Consider the following 6,607-nt stretch of genomic DNA (forward strand, 5'->3'; position numbering starts at 1 on the left):
GAACTTCCTCAGAATAATTCCTAGAGCAGAACTTTTAGAAAACCATCCAAATCTTGATTTTAAAAATTGTCAGTGATGGGGAATCCACCATGACCCTTGATAAGTTTGTTCCAATGGTTAATTATTCTCACTGTTAAAAATGTACACCTTATTTCCACTCTGTTTGTCTAGCTTCAGCTTCCAGCCATTGCATTGTATTATATCAACTACATGTTGTATATACTAGCTGCATCCCCAGCTACGTCTTGGTTTTCCTTTCTCTGTTCCTTTTAGTTGCAGCCAATAAGTGCTCAGAAGAAGGGATCTAAATGTGAAAGCATAATATAAATGAATAACACTTGGAAATTATCTGATTATTTCTGCTCTTGAAAAGCTCAGAACACACTTCAGCCCAATAGAGGGGTCCTGCCACAGCTACATAAGCAAAAACCACTGGTGTTATGTCAAATCCTGCTGCTGCTGGGGACGTTTTCACTGTGGATCTTCCCTTGGGGTGATGAAGTAAAAAGAACAGGTAGAGGGTTAGGCAAAATGGGGAGATGAAGGAATATGTTTTTCCATTCAGGTCAAAATGGGCTGTATGTATATAGCCATAATCTGCTTTCATCTCAGTTTGGCTTTTAGCCGGCCTCCTCCTCTGTTCCCACCAATCACTTAAACACTTATGTAGGCCTCCACCCTGAAAACACTTATGTACGTGAGTAGCCACATTCAACTCGCCCAACTCAGTGTGAATACTTGCAACAGTTGCATGTTTAAGTGTTGGCAGCTCTCACCTGGACAGCTTGGGAGATGTCAAAAAGGCTGTGGGGGAAACTGAACTTCCCAGCTGATTGTGCTCCAGTTGCTGTTGTCTGGGTACACACAGTAAACAAACAGCTCCTCCTCCACAGTGAGACATGAATGGAAAGGCTGTTAGCTAGGGATGGGCGAACCAGTGTGGGATAAGAGTATTGTGCAATCCATGTTTAGAATAGAATATCAGATGTGTGCTCTTTTATAGCTTATAGATTTATGCATACAGAAGATAGTGAGCTAGATCCTCAGCTTGTGTAAATTAGTGTAGCTCCATTGAGGTCAATGGAGTTGTACTGATTTGTACCAGCTGGGTATCTGGCCAGCTGTCTAGATACAGAGTCAAATTCCCTGACAGTGTAAATTGGCGCAGCTCCTGGAGCAGCACTAATTTACACCAGCAGAGAACTGGGCCCATATTTATCCATCATAATATAGGCCTTATCAGTGAGAAACTGCCTTTCATATTTCTGTACTATATTAGCTGTTTTGTTATAGACTCTGCTCCTTAGTTACAACTAACAAAGTTTGAACATAAAAGATCAAAATCACTGTCATTTGCATCTGCGACTCATTTGTCCATGCAAAATAATAACAATGGGTTTTGCACAAGTGAAATCTGTCATTTGTGCCAAAAATGCTACCTGCAAGAGATTGTGTGCTGGGATCTGAGCACTTAGCCCAGAGAGGATAGTCTGTTTAAGGTAAAAGAATTTCCATTTTTGAAGATGGAATAAAAACTGGCTTATAAAAGTTGCTTATCTTTTAGGCCCTGGTGATTTTGTAAGGCAAACCTCTTAAGTCAAGGGTTCATTGTTTTCAATTTCATTTCCAACATAAAATGGACAGTCTTTCATAAAATACACAGATCAAGGATTTTCTTTTTTCCCCTCAGAAGCAGGTTTCTGTAACCAAAACATGCTAACATTTCTTCTGTTTTGCAAGGGAAAAAACAAAAAGTTCAATACAACTAATGTTGCAACTCTGCGGGTGTCTTAAGTTCAGGTCACAGCAGGGGGTGCAGACTCATAGGGAGAATGCAATAATTTTCTGCATCTCTTCTTTGAAAGAGGGAAGAATTAACCCATTCAGCTAAATTAGTTAGCAAGGGACCCAGAGCTGAGGAAGACTAAAGACTCCTGAAGAATCTCTTGGTAGAAAGAATCTGAGCTGGTTTATTAAACTCGAAGACCTTTGGTATTTGGGATATTCCAAAGCCTATAGACTGAGTAATCTGTTACTTGCTTCAGAGTGCCATCATGTTGCCTTTCCTTGGATTCCCACCTCTGGAAAGCAATCACCTCTGCAGTCACCCTACAGTTTTGGAAACCTAACACTGTAACAAAATTGCTGAAAGCACTGAGGCAGAGCTTCCAGGGAGGACATCCAGTCCTGCTCTTTGAAGAGCAAAGCTGATATTTTGGATGACCCGGATAATCAGGGTACAGCACAGTTAGTCGTGTGTGTTCTGAAGTTACAAGACTTACACGCTTAACCCACTGAGCATAGCTATGAAAAAATTGCCTTAAAGTTTATTATGGGCTTTATCTGTTCTTATTTCTTGCCTCAGCCATCCCGTGGAAAGTTGATTTCAGGTCTGGGTATTGGGAACTCGGTTCCATCCCCAGTTTAGCAACAGACTTCCTGTTTGACCTTGGACAGATCATTTAACTCCTCTGTGTCTCAGGTTTCCTATCCATAAAATGGGGATGGTGATACTTAATGTAGTTCCACTATTCATGGCATTGGACCCAATAATGTGGTAGTAGTTTTGAAAAGTTCTGTGATATGCTGGAGGCCTACTGAGAACAATTAGACTGAAGTAGATCATTTTGTAGAAAGACCAATATAAAGAACAGGATCAGCAGAAATCTCTTGCCAACAGCTTGTGAGGTGGTTCTTTTCGGTATCTTTTCCAATGCACTAATCTATCTAGAAGCCAAGTTTTGAATTAAGTGGTAGGAACAGGTCAGTGGCTTTACATATGATGGCAAGATAGTTAAATTGTTAGACTTGGTTTACAAGTTAAATAGAGTCATCACTCATCCATATGTTGTGTTTCAGCCTTAGGCCTATTAGTTCCAGTGGTCTGCCCTGCAGGAAGCTAAAGACCAGGCTCTTCCTTTGTCTGTTATCCATTCAGACCCAATCACTAAGCCTATCTCCACTGCAGGGGACATAAATTCCCTCCTTCCCTGAACACATCCTTCTCTTACATGTCCATGTTGACGTATCTTGATCTGCTTCAAAGACAACCAAGAACTGGCTTTGATGGACTTGTTCCTCAAACCCTGGTATGCCAGCACATTTGGACAATATCCTGACGTCCTCCCTCAATTTTTCTTAAATGACAGTTTTGTCTCATTAAGGACCCACTAAAACCTGAGTAAGGACTTAACATTATGGCCCATTGTGAGCACCAAAAGGTCATGAAACACAAAACATTATTAGAATATGACTATATAGTGTACATACCAGTGCATAGGATTGTATGGGTGTGTCACTCTTACATAATTAGAGCACAGTGGGTGCTATGAAATGTACCATTCATCTGCAGGGACTGCCTGAGTCAGTATACTTCAAACATTCAGTGACTATGAAGAAAAATGTCATGGTTGTAGTCCATAAGATAACTGGAATCTCAGATAAATTCATATTCAACTGTGAAAACAGATTACTCTGTCCTGTACTTTTGCCACCAGCTACTCTGACAGAGTCTAGGACACAAGTTGTCCACTCTTCCAGAGAAGTAGGCAAATGGTCAAATAATATCAAAACCAGTGTTGGGGATATTTTTGCTTAATGGGAGCTCAAAGCCAAACCAATAGAATCTGGGCTTCTTGTCCATCCCAGATCACCCCTCACGCATTAAAGGAAAAGCAGGGTGCACTGAGCAGGAATAGAAGGGAAGGTGAGTTTTTCACCATTAATGTTATTCTGTGCTATCTATTTCTCTTCTGTCTGTTACCACTGATGCATCTACTCGTGCTATTAGGTTGCCCTTGTAAGTCTTAGCTTATCACGTTTAATACCACTTCAGGAGCTGGCCAGCAAGCTGGGGGCTCTGTAAGAACACACCAAAGGGAGATAGTTGTGGCAGCCTAACAACGGCAAATGTATAGATGAGTGGAAACCTCTCAGAGGGATCAGGAGAATTAAGATATTTAGAGAGAGGTTGCTGTGCTCTGAAATTGATGCTCTTGGGGTGGGGGATGGGACGAAAGGTCAGTGAATTGCTAGATCATCTGGTGACTGATTTCTTCCGAAAATTCTGCAGTGGATATCAGTGGTGCATTTCAGCCCTCCAGCCTTTTTTGAACCAGAAATGCAGTGTGGGGCTAAATTAATAACAAATTTAAAGTTAATCAAACTGTTTTGAAACTCAGAAAGGTTCAGACTTTGGGAAATAAGTTCTCTCTTCTATCTCCTCCTTGTAAAAGAGACCTGTCTAGTTCTGATCCTGCAAGGTGCTGGGTGTCCTTGGCTGCCAGTGATGTAGTTGTAGGAGGTGCTTGGCTAGAGTTCCTACAGAAGGTGCTCAGCAAGAGGTAGCATCAGGCTGAGAGGAAGAATGGTCGATTGTCTAGGATAGTAGCCTGTGAATTGGGAGACCTGGGTTGAATCCCTTCCATGGATTTCCTGTGTGACTTTAGGCAAGTGACTCAGGTCTGGTCTACACTACAACGTTAGGTCAGCATAAGCTGCCTTGCATTGACCTGCTTGTGCATATATGTACACTTAAATTTGTCTCCCACCAATAACAACAAGGAGTCCTTGTGGCACCTTAGACGAAAATTTATTTAGCCCACAAAAGCTTATGCCCAAATAAATTTGTTAGTCTCTAAGGTGCCACAAGGACTCCTCATTGTTTTTGCTGATACAGACTGACACGGCTACCACTCTGAAACCTGTCTCCCACCAATGTAAGCTCTCCATCACGCTGACATAGTAACACCACCTCCCTGAGTGCCCCTGAGCTATGGTTGATGTGTTGAGGTCAATGCAGCACGAATGTAGGCACTGCATTACTTACGTTGGCCCTAACACTCCTCCTGCAGCTGTCCCATCATGCCCAACACTGATCACTCTGGTCACAATTGTGAACTCCATTGCCCAGGAGTGATTTGCCCTCCCTTCCCTGCTTAGAGCCTCATGAATTTTTGAAATACTTTTTCCTGATTGGCCAGCTTGCTTAGCACACCTAGCATCTCTCCATGACAACGGCCCAGCTGACCATGCTGGCTTCATGCTCCAGACACACTCTGGCTTGGAGTATACAGGAGATATTGGATATCATGGGCCTGTGGGGAGAAAAGGCTGTGCAAGCACAGCTATGAACCAGTGGTAGAAACCAGACATCGATGAGCAGATTGCCACAGGGAATGCAGGAAAAAGAGTACGACTGGGATCAGCAGCAATGCCGCTTGAAAGCAAAGGGGCTGGAGCAGGTATATCAGAAGGCCATGGAGGCCAACAGTCGATCCGATGCCAAGCCACAGACCTGCTGCTTTTACAAAGAGCTGCATACCATACTTGGTGGAGATCCCACAACACCCTGCAGACCACCATAGATACCTCAGAGGAGCCCAAGTCACAGGTCCCTGGTGTGAACAGCGTGGAGGTGGAAGAAGAGGAAGGTGGGTTCATGTGATTGGGAGGGACCAGCCATGCCACGAGCCAGGACCTGTTTGAGACTCCACTGCAGTCCAGGCAGTTGAGCATGGAGGAGCCTGATGCAGGGAAAAGGCACCTCAGGTAAGTGTGTAAATGTATTTTCCATTACCGTGATGACACCCCCAACTTAGCAGGACACAGCTACTGACTTTTCATTAAGAGGTAGTGGTACAACAAAGAGAGGTGGAGTTGTTTGCATCTGCTTTCCATTCCCCTGTAGAGTTAGGTGGAGGGAAAGGCACACAGAGCAGTTTGTTTATGTACACAGGGATGTCCCTTGAATTCTCCTGATAGATCTTGACGAACCTTTCATGGAGGTACTCCGCAATCTTCTCCCAAAGGTTTCTAGGGATGGCAGCCTTATTTATTTAACTGCAGCAGGACGCTTTCCCATGCCAGCTGGTGATAACTTCGGCAGGCACCATTGCAGTAAACAGGCTAGCAGCATACAGGCCAGGGTGGCTTTGGGATGCCAACAGCAGTTGTGCTCTCTGTGCCTTTGTTACTCTCAAGAGTGAGATATCCACTAAAATCACCACCACCTCTGGAAAATGGTGCCAGTATTGAGTACTATTGCCTTGTATTCATAGTTTCATGCAACCAAGCAATTCCCTCCTCGTTTTCCTCACCCTGGCAGGGCACACGCACCATGGCTGGAGCTGTGAGTGGCTCTGTGCACGAGCACTCTGAAGCAGAAGTGTCAATAAGCAAGTCTTGTTTAAAACTTTAGGGGAACAAGTTTCTGTTGTGACTATATCGACAATGGTACTACTTTGCGTTTTAGCTGTAGCTGCTGCTGCTGTTGTGGCCTCGAGTGGTTCCCCCTCCGCACCCATATAACGCATGAGCCAGATAAGGAGGAGAAAGAAGAGGACTCAGGATGACATGTTCAGCAAGATCCTGCAAGCCAGTGCTGCATTAGACCATGAACAGAGGGCCTGGAGCATGAATATTGCAGACTGTATGGAGAAGAAAAGAGTTGACAGGAAAAAGGCGCAGGAGACGGAGAGGGAGATGCACCAAGACATAATAGGGCTTCTCCGGTAGCAAACACAGATGCTGCACACTCTTGTGGACCTACAGGTTCAACAATGCCAAGCTCACCTCCCTTTGCCGTCCATGGAGAAATCCATTGTAG

The sequence above is a fragment of the Mauremys reevesii genome, linkage group 8 (assembly GCF_016161935.1).
Source record: "Mauremys reevesii isolate NIE-2019 linkage group 8, ASM1616193v1, whole genome shotgun sequence".
Lineage (NCBI taxonomy): Eukaryota > Metazoa > Chordata > Testudines > Geoemydidae > Mauremys > Mauremys reevesii.